General features: G+C 42.1%; 1 protein-coding gene across 2 annotated transcripts in view; it reads left to right on the plus strand.

Annotated features, from left to right (window-relative positions):
• The first annotated feature begins 5,263 nt into the window (after positions 1–5,263).
• Positions 5,264–17,704, plus strand: part of LOC139558437 (transcription factor HIVEP3-like) — a 40,798-nt gene continuing 28,357 nt past the window's right edge. For both annotated transcript variants that reach the window (XR_011671578.1, XM_071373568.1), the window contains exon 1: positions 5,264–5,691. The gene's annotated coding sequence lies outside the window, so the exon portion shown is untranslated. The remainder of the gene's footprint in view (positions 5,692–17,704) is intronic.

Raw genomic sequence — 17,704 nt, forward strand, 5'->3', positions numbered from 1 at the left:
AATTGAATCAGGTTTGTAGGGCTCCTTGCTCGCATACGCTTTTTCAGTTCTGCCCACACATTTTCAATAGGATGGAGGTCAGGGCTTTGTGATGGCCACTCCAATACCTTGACTTTGTTGTCCTTTTTGCCACAACTTTGGAAGTATGCTTGGGGTCAAGCTTTAACTTCCTGACTGATGTCTTGAGATGTTGCTTCAATATATCCATAGAATTTTCCTCCCTCATGATGCCATCTATTTTGTGAAGTGCACCAGTCCCTCCTGCAGAAAAGCACCCCCACAACATGATGCTGCCACCCCCGTGCTTCACAGTTGGTATGGTGTTCTTCGGCTTGCAAGCATCCCCCCTTTTTCCTCCAGACATAACGATGGTCATTATGGCCAAACAGTTCTATTTTTGTTTCATCAGACCAGAGGACATTTCTCCAAAAAGTACAATCTTTGTCCCCATGTGTAGTTGTAAACCGTAGTCTGGCTTTTTTATGGCGGTTTTGGAGCAGTGGCTTCTTCCTTACTGAGCGGCCTTTCAGGTTATGTCGATATAGGACTCGTTTTACTGTGGATATAGATACTTTTTTATCTGTTTCCTCCAGCATCTTCACAAGGTCCTTTGCTGTTGTTCTGGGATTGATTTGCACTTTTCACACCAAAGTACGCTCATTTCTAGGAGACAGAACGCGTCTCCTTCCTGATTGGTATGACGGCTGCGTGGTCCCATGGTGTTTATACTTGCGTACTATTGTTTGCACAGATGAACATGGTACCTTCAGGCATTTGGAAAATGCTCCCAAGGATGAGTCAGACTTGTGGAGGTCTACAATTGTTTTCTGAGGTCTTGGCTGATTTCTTTAGATTTTACCATGTCAAGCACAGAGGCACTGAATTTGAAGGTAGGCCTTGAAATACATCCACAGGTACATCTCCAATTGACTGAGGCTAATTGACATAATTTATCAGAAGCTTCTAAAGCCATGACATCATTTTCTGGAATTTTCCAAGCTGTTTAAAGGCACAGTCAACTTAGTGTATGTAAACTTCTGACGAAAGTCTTTCGTGGTTAGAATGGATACCATTCAGAAATGTTACCATAGAATAGATGTTTCGGTGGTTGTCGGTCTTTGCATCCCAGGTTTACATCATTTCTAGCTGCAGACTAGTAATTAGTATCTTAGATTTCCCCTTATTCTGAAGGGATCGATAGTCTCAGAGTTTAACCATTTCCAGCCGTGTAGCCAATGCTCCACGTGGTATGGTTAGGAATTCAATAACTATTCGCAATCACAGATTACGCTGTGGGTTTGCTTAGTCTTGGTACTCAAACCTGTGCCACCTCCGCTTACACCGAGATATGCGTGGTCTGAAGAGGATTTCCCTCAGAAGGGTGTTTTATTCGTAACAGTAGAACAAGCAGTTCTATGACGCCTGATCATGTCTGTGCTCACAGGAACAGGCCAATGACTTAGTTAAACTTTAAAGGGAATACAATTCTCTCACATTAAAGGTTTAACATCACATTACATCATTTCACAAATAGTTTCATCTTTACTCATTCATTTTATACAATAATTAGATGCAAACCTCATAACGGAGGCACCTGTATAAACAGAGTTACGGTAATGTGGCTGTATTGTCTTTCATGGGGCCACAAAAATTAAACAAAATGGACCGGGTCGTAGCTGGCTTCTCAACCGACTGTTTACACATTCTCTACAACATGGATATTGTTCAGTTCTCAAATTCTGTGATGTAGTAGAAGTTCCTTTGTTCTACTGTGAAACTCTCTCTTTCTATACTGCATGGCCAGGTCGAGAAATTCTCCGCCAGGAATTTACGACCTGAGATAACAGAACCTGGGTGTAGAGTGAGAGAGAGCGGGGGAAGCCACGATCTATATCCAGAAAGGGCCACGTCATGACACCTGTTAATTCACTGGTATAGAATACAACCTGGCAACTCTCTGGTATAGAATATAACCTGGCAACTTTCAGTATATAACCTGGCAACTCTCTGGTATTAAATCTGACCTGGCACCTCTTTGGTATAGAATATAACCTGGAAATTCTGGTATAGAATACAACATGGCAACTCTCTGGTATAGAATAAACCTGGCAACTTTCAGAATTATAACCTGGCAATTCTCTGGTATAGAGTATAACGTGCCAACTCTCTGGTATAGTATACAACCTGCCAACTCTCTGGTATAGAGTAAAACCTGGCAACTCTCTGGTATAGAGTAAAACCTGGCAACTCTCTGGTATAGTATACAACCTGACAACTCTCTGGTATAGAATAAAACCTGCCAACTCTATGGTATAGAATAAAACATGGCAACTCTCTGGTATAGAATAAAACCTGGCAACTTTCAGTATATAACCTGGCAACTCTCTGGTATAGAATATAACGTGCCAACTCTCTGGTATAGAATATAATGTGCCAACTCTATGGTATAGTATACAATGTGCCAACTCTCTGGTATAGAATATAACCTGGCAACTTTCAGACTATAACCTGGCAACTCTCTGGTTTAGTATAAAACCTGGCACGTCTCTGGTATAGAATATAACCTGGCAACTCTGGTATAGAATACAACATGGCAACTCTCTGGTATAGAATATAACCTGGCAACTCTCTGGTATAGAATTTAACCTGGCAACTCTCTGGTATAGAATATAACCTGGCAACTCTCAGGTTATAACCTGGCAACTCTCTGGTAGAGAAAATAACCTGGCAACTCTCAGTATATAACCAGGCAACTCCCTTGTAGAGAATATAACCTGGCAACTCCCTGGTATAGAATACATCTGGCAATTTTCAGAAAATAACTGGCAACTCTGGTATAGAATATAACCTGGCAACTCTCTGGAAGAGAATATAACCCGGCAACTTTCAGTATAAAACCTGGCAACTCTGGTATAACATATAACCTTGCAACTCTCTGGTAATGAATATAACCTGGCAACTCTGTGGTATAGAATAAAACCTGGCAACTCTCTGGTATAGAATATAACCTGGCAACTATCAATATATATCCTGGCAACTCACTGGTAGAGAACGTAACCTGGCAACTCCCTGGTAGAGAATATAACCTGGCAACTTTCTGGTATAGAATAAACCTGGCAACTTTCAGAATATAACCTGGCAACTCTCTTGTGTAGTATATAACCTGGCAACTCTCTGGTATATAGAATATAACCTGCCAACTTTCAGTAATACCTGGCAACTTTCAGTATATAACCTGTTAACTCTCTGGTATAGTATATAACCTGGCAACTCTCTGGTACAGAATATAACCTGGCAACTCTCTGGTATAGAATATAACCTGGCAACTCTCTGGTACAGAATGTAACCTAGCAACCTGTGTAGAAAAACAAGCTAAATGTTGAGCAATTAACTACTGAAGGCTTTAATGGGAAGTCTCAGAGGTCTTTGGCAGCTATTTCAGCTGTGAGTCTTGCTTGGTAAGTCTCTGAAAGTTTACACACCATGTCCCATTCTTTAAAATATTCCTCAAGCTCTTTCAAATTCTTTGTTGATCATTGCTAGACAACCATTTTCAGGTCGAGCCATTTATTTTTAAGTCAAAACTAACTCGGCCTCTCAGGAACATTCACTGTCTTCTTGGTAAGCAACTCCAGCGTAGATTTGGCCTTGTGTTTTAGGTTATTATCCTTCTGAAAGGTGAATTAATCTCCCAGTTTCTGGCGGAAAGCAGACTACCAGGTTTTCCTCTAGGATTTTGCCTGTGCTTAGCTCCATTCCATTTTTTTTTTATCCCGAAAAACTCCCCAGTCCTTAACCATTACAAGCATACACATTACATGATGCAGCCACCACTATGCTTGAAAATATGGAGAGTGGTACTCCAGTAATGTGTTGCATTGGATTTGCCCAAAACAACCTTTTATTCAGGACAAAAAGTTAATTGCTTTGCCACATTTTTTGTAGTATTACTTTAGTGCCTTGTTGCAAACAGGATGCATGTTTTGGAATATTTTTGTTCTGTACAGGCTTCCTTCTTTTCAGTCTGTGATTTAGGATAGTATTGTGGAGTAACTACAATGTTGTTGATCCATCCTCAGTTTTCTCCTATCACAGCCATTAAACTAACTGTTTTAAAGTCACCATTGGCCTCATGGTGAAATCCCTGAGTGGTTTCCTTCCTACAGGACGCCTGTATCTTTGCAGTGACTGGGTGTATTTATACACCATCTAAAGTGTATTATTAGTATCTCTGTGTGGGGTAAAGAGATTAGGTAGTCCTAAAAAAAATTATGTCAAACACTTATTGCACACCGAGAGTCCGTGCAACTTATTATGTGACTTGCTAAGCACATTTTTACTCCTGAACTTATTTAGGCTTGACATTTCAGCTTTTTACTTAAAAAAAAAAAGAATTTGTAAACATTTCGAAAAACATAACACTTTGACATTATGAGGTATTGTGTGTAGGCCAGTGACAAAAAAATACAAAATTCAGGCTGTAACACACAATGTGGACAAAGTCAAGTGGTGTGAAAACTTTCTGAAGGCGCTGTGATAATACTTTAGGTACAGACTTATATATTTGATTCAGACAATACAATAATAATATAGGGAACCTCTTCACATTCTGATGTATGATCATCAAGTAATTAAGGGTTCAAGCTGCGAGAAACCCTATTGTATTTGTTGGCAGTCATTATTAATATTACATAGTAATTATTTAATTAGGGTACAGAAAAGTAATTCAACATTTATTTACATTGTCTATTGTGTTACACTGTAACATAACTAATTTATACAGTAATTTTGGCTTTCAACAGTAAACTCAAACGTTTAACTACATAATACTGTAAATGATGGTGCATTGTGGGAAAATGTATGTATTTTAATAGTATAATAGTCAATTTTAAAATATTGTACTGTCATTACACAGTACTTGCTTTGAGACTGTATGTATATTACAGTAGCAATACTGTAATATGAAATACAGAATTGTACTTGCCACTAAGCTGCCTGTCAAATTCATGGCAACCCCTTTACAATGTAGGCCTGCTATTATCCATTGTCTCTGTCACTCACCAGGATTTGTTCAAACGGAGATTATATGAAATATATAATATCATAGGCCTATTTAAAACTATATTGAAGGCTAATACCATACCAGAGCCTTTAATGAGAAACAAAAGGCATAGGCCTGTTTCTCCACTGTAGTGACTACAGTATGCCACTGCCAGCACTGCAAGTTGTTAAAGTGGGCGGAGTATTTCTCTGGTCTCGTGAGTGCTAGTGCGGTGCGCTGGAACTGCGTGGATCGAACCAGCATGTTTTTCGCGAGGACCAGCTGTGTGTGTGGGACATTGGCGCACGCTGCTGTGTGAAATCGCAGCATCAGTTTGAAAAGGGACAATGAGGAGAGAAGAGGGGACCATCCATCCCTATCCCGCCAGCGTCAAGAAAAATAACACTTATCAACCTGGGGCAGTCCGTTTACATGGTAGGATAGATTCTGAGAAAGTCTGCTCTGTTTCCGAATAGCCTACATGGCTTAAACAGTGCAGCTATGTTGACAGGTAGCACATTTACATTTTAGCATCTGGCTTTATTACCATAATTTTGCATACCGGTATGCCCCTGGCTGATAAGCCTCTGTGGAGGAGACACGGCAACTGCACTGCAACGAAGTGAAGTTCACTACCAGCGGCTCTGCAGGTACAGTAATGCTAGATACATTGTATCATTATTTGAAACCTTCAAGAGCTCACTAGCTACAGTAACTGTTTTTCACAGGAGATGATGATAGGTTATTGTGCGTTCTCGCGCGTTGCAGGTCGCGTGCATAAAACCTTCTATCCAACAAAACAGCGAACTATGAAAAATGTGTTATGTTTTTGTGTATGAAGCAGAATGCATTGTGAAAATCGTGGATTGCGTGTTGTGTGCATGTGTAGCTACTAGTTTATACCTACTGCCTCTGTTTTGTACAGTATTGGGTCCATTCCAAGGCTTGGTTTGTCATTGTTCAAGTGTAATAGGTAGATATGAGAAAAGGAAGAGCGAAACCAGTGTTTCAGCTTGCCAACCACACAGTCGCCAGGCTACATTATGCAGATAGGAAACGGAACAACACGCGATCGGACGGCCATGTGTTTTTATTTTTTTATCAGCCATTATTTTACAGTAGCCTAGGCTATTGACTCATCAATAAAATAAAGGAAATAATTATGTATGAATAAGAAAATCCTCTAGTTGTGTTTGTCTTACAAAGACATCTTGGTCAAATATTATGCCATTTGCTTTTTCGAATAATTTGTCATTTGATTAGGTCATGCTGTTGCCAACGTGCATCTCACTAATGTGAGTCGCTCTCTCAGGAATGCAAGAGCCCTCAATCCCACATCAGCATCCACAGGACAGGGATGCCATGCCTCATTTTCTCCTCCAATCTCCGAAAGCGAGAATAGGGAAATTAATTTACAACATAAAATGGATGTCAAATAACGTAGGCCTATTTCATAACCATTTTAGAATAGCCGGAAATGTAGTGGTCATTCTGCAGAGCATGCCCTATGAATTGACTTATTCTGTGCATGGAATTCTAACCTGCTAGAATTCAATGTGACTGACTACGGCAGAGAGAGCATCCCGTACAGTCCGCGGGAATGTCAGCCGCACACGAAATCATATCGTTATCAATAAATATTAGCATACAATATCCCCATTGCTCGGCTCAGATTGCGGCTCGTTTGTGTTTAATATTATGTCACTGCGGATATACTGAAGCATGCAATGTCAGTAGTCAATATCTATCCACTGTGCCTGTCTGTCTGCACAGATCCGGACCCTATTCATCAAATTCTACTCTATTCGCCAAGTAAATTGTCAGAAAATGACATTGGTAAGAATTAGATCGCCTATATTAGACTCCAGCCGCGTAGGTTTCTTGGAATGAACGATGGCGTAACGCTGCCGCACCGCAGTCAGTGGCACTGTTGTGGACGACACTGCTGCGTCCATCCATGCGCCCCGGTGACGCTTTCTGTGACGCTTTCTCCATTCTCTAGCACGCACATAGCCTTCTGTTTGTTGCAAGCACCTCTTTCTTGGTGAAATACGGATACATATTGTACCGCGATGTATTTGTTAATAGTGCATTATAAGAAGTATTACCCATGTGACAGTTGGAGTCCATCAACAGCTCAAGAGTGCTTCGATTTCCAATACCACGCGCCCCTATAGTATTAACTATCATCTTGCGTGTAATCAAGACGATGGACTGTCGTAAAGACAGAGGGCATTTCAGGCCAAGCTGTTGAAATGTCGATTTTAGACACTTCAGAAATGTTTTTTGCTGTTTTGAATTTATAGAGAGAACAATACATATGTGTGCCATATCGTAGTGTATTTTATTGATGCAAATATGATTTCCAAAATAATAGGCCTTGGACACTAGATGGTTCCCAATTATTCAAACTCAACACCAAAACCTTGTTTTCTTCATCAAAGCTTTTTTTGTTTTGGCATTGAAGCTTTTTTGACCAGTTTTTACTTGTTCAGTTTTTGTAGTTTTTTTTAATCCTCTTATGTTGTGTAGTAAAAGTGTTCATGCAAGTACATTGTGTTGCATTCCATGTCTAAAATGTGCTGTATAAATAAAGCTTGATTTGATTTAGTTGGTTTAGCTGTTGGTGGTATTTAACTGCTACAGTATTTAAAGTTGACGATTTAGGGCCAGGAATCTGGTGCCCCCAAACTGATCAGTCCTGACATCCCATGGCACCTAATGCTGTGCAGCAGGGTGATTGAGTGTCAGTTTGGCATGCAGAGGGAGGAGAGAGAGGGCACACAGTCTCACTCCCTGTGAGACTGTGCTTTGCTGTGGAAAGGTGGGATGTTTGGCATTCTTCTGACTGTGTGTGTGTGACTTCATAGAGGGAATTTCCCCCGTGGCTTCATGGAGAGCCCAGTGGTAACATTATGATTTATTTTCTCCAAGGCGTCCCTCCTCCTTACTCTTAGACATATAATAGCAGGAATAGGTGTGTGTGTGTGTGTGTGTGTGTGTGTGTGTGTGTGTGAGATCATGGTAAGTGTTGATTGTATGCTGTTGCATAAACCTCTACTCCAACCCAGTTATTGGTGATGATGATGATGATCACAAGGCTGCTACTGAGGGAGGATGTAACTGATTCATATTTTGTGACCTCGTATTCAACTAGCCTCTAACAACACTAGTAGACATTTGTCCCAGATTCTATTTGTGTGGTAGAATAGAAATGCCCCTCTCTCAGCTGTGTCGGTGACTGGGGAGAGGAGAGACCAAGGACATCAGGACAATCACACTAGATGCTATTGAGGAAAAACACCTGTACAGAATGACCTAAAAACCTAAGGGATCAATGCAGAACAATAACAATATGAACATTCGCACAGTTAAAATACCTTTTATATAAAACTTGAATAACCACAGTTTCACTTTCCACTGTGAACTATAGTATTTAGCCAAAGCAAGAGCATAATGCTGTGACTGTGACACTGATTGGCCCAGAGCCCAAATGGCACTTACCATGTTTGCCTTTAGGACCAAAATGGAATGCAGTTTGTTCTTGATACTGAACATGAGCACACTTTGAGAAGCAACACAGTCTCACGAGTCATTCCAGCTCGAGCCAAAACACATACAGTGGTGGTATGGTAAACATTTAAGAAGGAACGAAGAGTCTCCAAAGTGCGGTCCTGAAAGTGTGTGTGTGTGTTTTGCACGTGTGTGTGTGTGTGTGTGTGTGTCAAAGGTGTCTCTGTTCAGCCAAGATTAGTTCAGCCTGGTGAGGACAACATTGATATTCTTCCTACACTTGCTTCTGGATGCCCTGTCAGTTTCCTCATCCCTCAGGTTTCAGTCATCACGCTGACCTTGGGAGCAGGTGAATAAGAGGAAACATTCTCTGCAAACTCCTAATCCTTGGTCCTAGACATAAGAGTACACGAACAGACATCCTTCTAGAGAGCCCAGTGAACCAGATGACTGATTATAGCCATGGATATGGCTTAATGCTGATAATAATCTACAGGAAATGACAGTCAGTTCAGTCCACCACTGATCTATATGGTCCAGTAGGCTACATTATGTCCAGCACTCATTACTCTACTAGCCATCTGATTAGAACAACTGTTTGTTTCCATTATACAGTATCTTGAAATTCCTGCCCACTGTCCTAACCAACTCACACACTCACACATTTCACTACTATTGAAAGCAAAACGAAGCGAAATGAATAGTCACCAGTAGAGGTCAACCGATTAATCGGAATGGAATTCATAACAATCGGTAATCTGCATTTTTGGACACCGATTATGGCCGATTACATTGCACTCCACGAGGAGACTGCGTGGCAGGCTGACTACCTGTTATGCGAGTGCAGCAAGGAGCCAAGGTAAGGTGCTAGCTAGCATTAAACGTATCTTATAAAAAACAATCAATCTTAACAAAATAACTAGTTAACTACACATGGTTGATGATATTACTAATTTATCTAGCTTGTCCTGCGTTGCATATAATCGTTGCGGTGCCTGTTATTTTATCATTGAATCACAGCCTACTTCGCCAAACGGGTGATTTAACAAGCGCATTCGTGAAAAAAAGCACTGTATATGTATACCTGTATACCTAACCATAAACATCAACACCTTTCTTAAAATCAATACACAAGTATATATTTTTAAACCTGCATATTTAGTTAATATTGCCTGCTAACATTAATTTATTTTAACTAGGGAAATTGTGTCACTTCTCTTGCGTTCTGTGCAACAGAGTCAGGGTAATGTTATATGCAGCAGTTTGGGCCACCTGGCTCATTGCGAACTGTGTGAAGACCATTTTTTCCTAACAAAGACAGCCAACATCGCCAAACGGGGGAAGATTTAATAAAAGCACATTTGCGAAAAATGCACAATCGTTGCACGAATGTACCTAACCATAAACATCAATCCCTTTCTTAAAATCAATACACAGAAGTATATATTTTTAAACCTGCATATTTAGTTAAAAGAAATTCATGTTAGCAGGCAATATTAACTAGGGAAATTGTGTCACTTCTCTTGCGTTCATTGCACGCAGAGTCAGTGTATATACAGTTTGGGCCGCCTGGCTCATTGCAAACTAATTTGCCAGAATTTTACATAATTATGACATGACATTGAAGGTTGTGCAATGTAACAGGAATATTTAGACTTATGGATGCCACCTGTTAGATAAAATACGGAACGGTTCCGTATTTCACTGAAAGAATAAACGTTTTGTTTTCGAAATTATAGTTTCCGGATTTGACCATATTAATGACCTAAGGCTTGTATTTCTGTGTGTTATTATATTATAATTAAGTCTATGATTTGATAGAGCAGTCTGAGCGATGGTAGGCAGCAGCAGGCTCGTAAGCATTCATTCAAACAGAACTTTCCTGCATTTGCCAGCAGCTCTTCGCATGCGCTGTTTATGACTTCAAGCCTATCAACTCCCGAGATTAGGCTGGCAATACTAAAGTAACTATTAGAACATCCAAAAGTCAAAGATATATGAAATACAAATGGTATAGAGATAAATAGTCCTATAATAACTACAACCTAAAACGTCTTACCTGGGAATATTGAAGACTCATGTTAAAAGGAACCACCAGCTTTCATATGTTCTCATGTTCTGAGCATGGAACTTAAACGTTAGCTTTTTTACATGGCACATATTGCAATTTTACTTTCTTCTCCAACACTTTGTTTTTGCATTATTTAAACTGAATTGAACATGTTTCATTATTTATTTGAGACTAAATTGATTTTATTGATGTATTATATTAAGTTAAAATAAAAGTGTTCATTGTTCATTCAGTATTGTTGTAATTGTCATTATTACAAATATATTTATAAAAATCGTTCGATTAATCTGTATCTGCTTTTTTGGTCCTCCAATAATCGGTATCGGTATCGGCGTTGAAAAATCATAATCTGTCGACCTCTGTCACCAGTAAATCATGAGTTCTATAAATGTTTGTGTGTGTGAGAGAGAAAGACAGAGATCAAGAATGAGTGTATTGTTACTGTATCAACGTCACTCTATTAAACAAGTGTGAATTTATAGACACTCAGACATATCCAATAAGCCAGTTATTGAAGCAGACAGAAGCTACAGTGAGGTTGAGGAGGACCTGATCTGAGAAGGGACTTGTCTTGGCCATTAATCAGGAGGACTTCCCTGGGTCATCACGGCGACAGCAGAAATGTTCAAACAGCTCTAAGTGAACATACTTCCTCCCTGTTGGCACCGGCTTACAGGACATCACGAACGGAAATTACACCCCTCTCTCTTTCTTTCTCTATATCACCCTCATTAATGAAAGAGCACACAAACGTGTGTGTGTGTGCTCGCCCACGCATGTGTGTACATAAACATTTCTAGGCTAGTGTGTGTGTGTGTTCATGTGTTTATACTATGTATGGGAATGAGCTCACATGTTGACTGGGTGCTGTGTTTGGCCTGGAGCCCGACCTGTACGTAGCCTGTAGCCCAGTCCTGTCAAGGGTTGGATAGTACTGTGTGACCCTGGTGGGGAGCATATGGACCCAGCCTGCTTTCACAGTGAGGTGGAGAGGCACTTTCTCTGCCCAGCCTGCCTTCTCACCAAGGTGAAGGGCTTGGGTGGTTCTGTTATCACACTGTGAGCTTGGTGGGGAGTGTACGGACCCAGAATGAACCCAAAATGGTTCTCAGTTAGGTGGAGGGGTGGATGGAGATCTCTCTGCTCTCCCTTTCCCGTGGAGTGCTGTGTTTGGACCTGAGCCTGTCTTGTCAAAGGTTGGATGGTTCTAAAACCCTGGAGGAGAATGTATGGACTGAGTATGAACCCAACCTGGCTTCTCAGTTAGATGGAGAAGCTCTCTCTTTCTCCTGTGGAGGGAAGTTTGGCGGAGGGATCCCCCCCCCCCCCCTCTCTCTCTCTCTGCCCAGCCTGCCTTCCCAGCTAGGTGGAGAGGCTGGCTGGTTCTGTGTGACCCTGGAGGGTATTTTTCTCTCTGCTTTCTCTCTTGTTCAGTGTCCAGCTTGCCTGCAGTGAGGTGCAGGACCAGGCTCTCTCTGTTCTCCCTTTGTCCTGTGGAGAGAGCAGCCGGTCAGGCCAGAAGGCCTTCAGCTGTAGGGCTCATTCACAAGACACCAACAGCACACACACACACTCTACTGCTTTCATAGTTGATGAAGGTCAAGTATTCTCTGGGTTGGGATAGAGGACTATCTGCCAGTGTGTTAAAACAGGGCCTACAGTCAAGCTACCAATGCCAGTAGCTATAGCAAACCTATTTATTTGTTTGTGTCCTCTTAGAGTGGGGATTGGTTGGGGATTGGTCGTTTTTTTAAATGGATTAATTGGTCTTATCAAGTCTTAAAATGTTAACGTGTCAAGCGTAGCTGTGGCCGCCAATAAGGGCCGCTTTTATCGATATCTGTGGCAGGCTTCATTGATAGACGTTAAAAATATTTTCCTCAGTGCTTCACTGTCCACGGTATCACTACCCTACTCTATCTTACCCTCTATCTCTCCTCTTATCCACTTTTCTCTCTACCCCCCTTCTCTCTCTCATTCTCTCTCCCTCCTCTTACCCCTTCCCTTCTTTCTCTATATCCTTTACCTCCTCTTACCCCCCCTCCCCGTAATTGCTATAGATTCCTGGACAGGGGCTTGTTGGCAGAATGCCCCAGTGTGTTGGTTCTCTGTTGGTGAAATAAGAGAACATATGGCTAGTCCCTCTCCTTCTATCCCCACCCCCTTCCTCTCTGTCTCTATTTCTCTTTCGTCCTCTCTTTTTTTCTGCATTACATCATCTTGATATGGGAGCTGATTGGTTTGGCATTATGCTCGGTGAGAGCAAAGGGATCAGGAGAAAGCACTGGATCTGAAAGTGTGTTATTGGAGCTCAGTTCAACCAAAATGTGCTCATGCAACAGAGGTGGTTCGGTGAACCGCACGCATTCTTGTGATGAGTAACCTTGCCAGATACTTAAAGACGTGTTTCTTGTTGAGCTAATGCCTACGCTTTAGCTCAGCGGGTTAAAAACAGAGTCTTGTGGCGCTTCCCGGAGAACCGGTTTCGAAACCCTGGTCGGTCGAACTCCTAACTCACGCCGGGTCAAAACGATGTCTGTCAAAGTGAACTTGATACAGAGAAAGAGAGGGAGCCAACCCGGTGAGTTAGGGTGTTGTGTGGCAGGCTTTGTCTTCCCAACAGTTTACTGCTGGACATCCTGCTGAACCCCTCAGCCAGCTAAATGCATCACATCTACTCACTCTACTGTGTTTGGATCGATCCCTCTGATGGTAGTTACATCATAGCTCTCACTGCTGCCCAGTGTGTTTTGTGTGAGTGTGTTTTAGTAATGTGGAGTTACATCATATAACGCTGCTTCACATTGACGAAATCCAGAGTAGACTGCCTGTTAAGCCTTTCTGCATGACGGTTGTTATCAACTCTGCTTCCTGGCTCTGTTCCTAGTGGTTGGTGTTTGTGCTTGTGTGCGTGTGCGTGTTATATTCTGGATCACATGACCTCATCTTTGTCACTACCTCTTTTTTTCGTCAATGACAGTAATAACAGGTGCAAGTACAGACAGACACAATATAATGTTGACATCCTCCTAACACCTTCTTCCTGGTGACTGTTGAGTGTGTATGAATAATGTCACAGTTTCCTTGACATTAGTTGGTGTTAACCCCCCTCTCCTTCCCAGACACCCACGCACTACAGTAAACCTAAAGTGAAGCATGTGGGTTCAAAGAAAGAACTAGTGCGGGCAGTGACACTTTCTAAATGTAGCAGCTCCTCTTTCTACAGTATTTTCTCTCACCACACAAAGCCTCCCATTCATGTCCTCTTTGATTTCCTTCATGGTCCTTTTTTTGTCCACTTCTCAGTCTGTCTGACTGTATTTATAACACTTTCCCATAACAGATTCTTTGTGTGTGTGTGTATTTCTATGATTGCACAAAACCCCCATGTGTTCTGTTTATATCAATGGCGTCGTACTGTATTTGCGTAATGATTGCCCTGTGGTAAGACTCATACACTGAACAAAAATATAAACGCAACATGCAACAATTTTAAAGTTACATTTCATATAAGGAAATCAGTCAATTGAAATAAATAAATTTGGCCCTAATCTATGGAATTCACATGATTGGAAATACAGATATGCATCTGTTGGTCACAGATACCTTAAAAAAAAGGTAGGGGCGTGGATCAGAAAACCAGTCAGTATCTGGTGTGACTACCATTTGCCTCATGCATTGCGACACATCTCCTTTGCATAGAGTTGATCAAGCTGTTGATTGTGGCCTGTGGAATGTTGTCCCACTCCTCTTCAATGGCTGTGCGAAGTTGCTGGATTTTGGCAGGAATTGAAACACGCTGTTGTGTCAATCCAGAGCATCCCAAACATGCTCAATGGGTGACATGTCTGCAGCCCATGGAAGAACTGGGAAATTTTCAGCTTCCAGAAAGTGTGTACATATCCTTGTGACATGGGGCCATGCATTATCATGCTGAAACATGAGGTGATGGCGGTGGATGAATGGCACAACAATGGGCCTCAGGATCTCGTCACGGTATCTTTGTGCATTAAAATTTCCATCGATTAAAATGCAATTGTGTATGTTGTCTGTAGCTTATGCCTGCCTACTCATACCATAACCCTACCGCAACCATGGGGAACTCTGTTCACAACTTTGACATCAGCATACTTCTTGCCCACACAACGCTAGTCTGCCATCTGCCCGGTACAGTTGAAACCGTAATTCAGCCATGAAGAGCACACTTCTCCAGCATGCCTGTGGCCATCAAAGGTGAGCATTTGCCTACTGAAGTCGGTTACGACGCCAAACTGCAGTCAGGTCAAGACCCTGGTGAGGACGACAAGCACGCACGCAGATGAGCTTCCCCAAAACGGTTCCTGACTGTTTGTGCAGAAATTCTTTGGTTGTACAAACCCACAGTTTCATCATCTGTCTGGGTGGCTGGTTTTAGATGATCCCACAGGTGAAGAAGCCAGATGTGGAGGTCCTGGGCTGGCGTTACACGTGGTCTGCGTTTGTGAGGCCGGTTGGATGTATTGCCACATTCTCTAAAACGACTTTGGAGGCGGCTTGAAATGAAATGAACATTTAATGAACATTTAAATGAACATTTAATTATCTGGCAACAACTCTGGTGGACATTCCTGCAGTCAGCATGCCAATTGCAGCCTCCCTCAAAACTTGAAAGATCTGTGGCATTGTGTTGTGTGACAAAACTGCACATTTTAGAGTGGTCTTTTATTATCCCCAGCACAAGGTGCACCTGTGTAAGTATCATGCTGTTTAATCAGCTTCTTGATATGCCACACCTGTCCTGTGGTTGGATTATCTTGGCAAAGGAGAAATGACCACTAACAGGGATGTAAACATATTTGTGCATAACATTTTAGATAAATAAGCCGTTTGTGTGTATGGAAAATCTTATGAATCATGGGACCAACACTTTAAACGTTCTGTTTATATTTCTGTTTGGCCGAGATTGAACGTGATAAACTTTGATTGTTATTGTTAGACTTGTGGAACTTCGTCATAGTAGCTCTACTAAGTGGTTCATAATGGTGCATTATTTCATCATGTGAAAGGAACGTTCTAGATGACTAGAACCACATGGTGTAGTTCTGGGTCTGCATAAAGGTTCTGATTTCTTCTGTTCTGTAGTTAGTGAGGTCATTCAAAAGTGAATTCACTGTAACATTGTACTGTTTCACTCTCAATACTTAGAAGAAATAGCCGCAGAAGAGAGAGAGAGAGAGAGAGAACATCCGAATCAGAATCAATTAGACTAAATGAGGTGAGCAAAGTATACCCATCGGGTTTCTATTTCCAAATGAATCTCTGAAGTGTCCTTTGTACAGACTGAGTAAATACATGCACCACATACATGTAATGAACCTGTTATTGGAACAGTTCACAACAGGGTTCTACAGAAATGGGTCACCCACCACACAGCCCTACAGTATTATACATGTCAACATGGTGGCGTGTCAGACTGATTAGATCATAGGGGAACATACAAGATCCTGTCTGGTCAGGTACTATTCAGAACTTCATATGGGCCTTCCTCTGAACAAGGTCTTTAAGATGGGTGACCACATGACGGTCATGTCGCCATTTCATGTGGCTGTGAGGGAGGGTCTCTGCGTGTGTGTGTCTGGGTCTGTGTTTGTGTGTACCTGGGTCTCTGTGTGTGTGTGTGTCTGGGTCTGTGTTTGTGTGTACCTGGGTTTCTGTGTGTGTGTGTCTGGGTCTGTGTTTGTGTGTACCTGGGTCTCTGTGTGTGTGTGTGTCTGGGTCTGTGTTTGTGTGTACCTGGGTTTCTGTGTGTGTGTGTGTGGGGGTCTGTGTTTGTGTTTTTGTTTGTGTGTACCTGGGTCTCTGTGTGTATCTGGGTCTGTGTTTGTGTGTACCTGGGTCTCTGTGTGTGTGTGTGTCTGGGTCTGTGTTTGTGTGTGCCTGGGTCTCTGTGTGTGTGTGTGTGTCTGGGTCTGTGTTTGTGTGTACCTGGGTCTCTGTGTGTGTGTGTGTCTGGGTCTGTGTTTGCGTGTCTGGGTCTGTGTTTGTGTGTGTGTCTGTGTGTGTGTGTGTGTACCTGGGTCTCTGTGTGTGTGTGTGTGTGTGTGTGTGTGTGTGAGTCTGGGTCTGTGTTTGTGTGTCTGGGTCTGTGTTTGTGTGTGTGTCTGTGTGTGTGTGTGTGTGTGTGTGTGTGTGTGTGTGTGTGTGTGTGTGTGTGTGTGTGTGTGTGTGTGTGTGTGTGTGTGTGTGTGTGTGTGTGTGTGTGTGTGTGTGTGTGTGTGTGTACCTGGGTCTCTCTGTGTGTGTGTGTGTGTCTGGGTCTGTGTTTGTGTGTGCTTGGGTTTGGGTGTGGGTGTCTGTACATGTCGGAATACATACCGCCTGGCTAGCTGACATTAGACGGTCATACACTTGCTTCATGCCATGTCCATACCAACATACCACTTAATACACATGCCCAGTACATTGATCCATTCTAAGTAGTGGGCTAGTGTGGATATTGGGGACAGAGACAGTATAAGCCTTTGAGCTACTACTTGGGGTGTGTTCTGCCAGGCAGAAGGTTATCTGTCTTTTATCCTGGTTGACTCCTGCTACGGCTGCTGCTGCCTATTGAGTGGATGACCATTAGGCCTATAGTTAATTGATTGATATGATGGACAATGGGAAGATGGAGAGCGGAAATTCCAGCATGGGTATAGACAGCAGTAACCGGGAGAGACAGGACATTAAGCTTTGTATTTTATGTATGAGCTTATATAAACACTGTTTTTACATAAGGATAGCTAAATATACACTCAAACACTCTCAAAGTAAAAATTGCCACAACCAGTGGAGGCTGCTGAGGGGAGGATGGCTCATAATAATGGTTGGAATGGAGTGGTATCAACCACATAGAAACCACGTGTTTGATGTGTTTGATACCATTCCATTGACTCCATTCGATCCATTATTATGAGCTGTCCTCCCCTCAGCAGCCTCCACTGGCCACAACGTGTGATTGCACAGGGTTGATTCTCCTTGTGTGTTTTATTATTCCACCCCTTCATCATCTTCTCTCCCAGTTAGCTAACTGCTAGTAAATGTACTGTCTTGCTCTGAGT

This window comes from Salvelinus alpinus, chromosome 29 (genome assembly GCF_045679555.1).
Source record: "Salvelinus alpinus chromosome 29, SLU_Salpinus.1, whole genome shotgun sequence".
Classification (NCBI taxonomy): domain Eukaryota; kingdom Metazoa; phylum Chordata; class Actinopteri; order Salmoniformes; family Salmonidae; genus Salvelinus; species Salvelinus alpinus.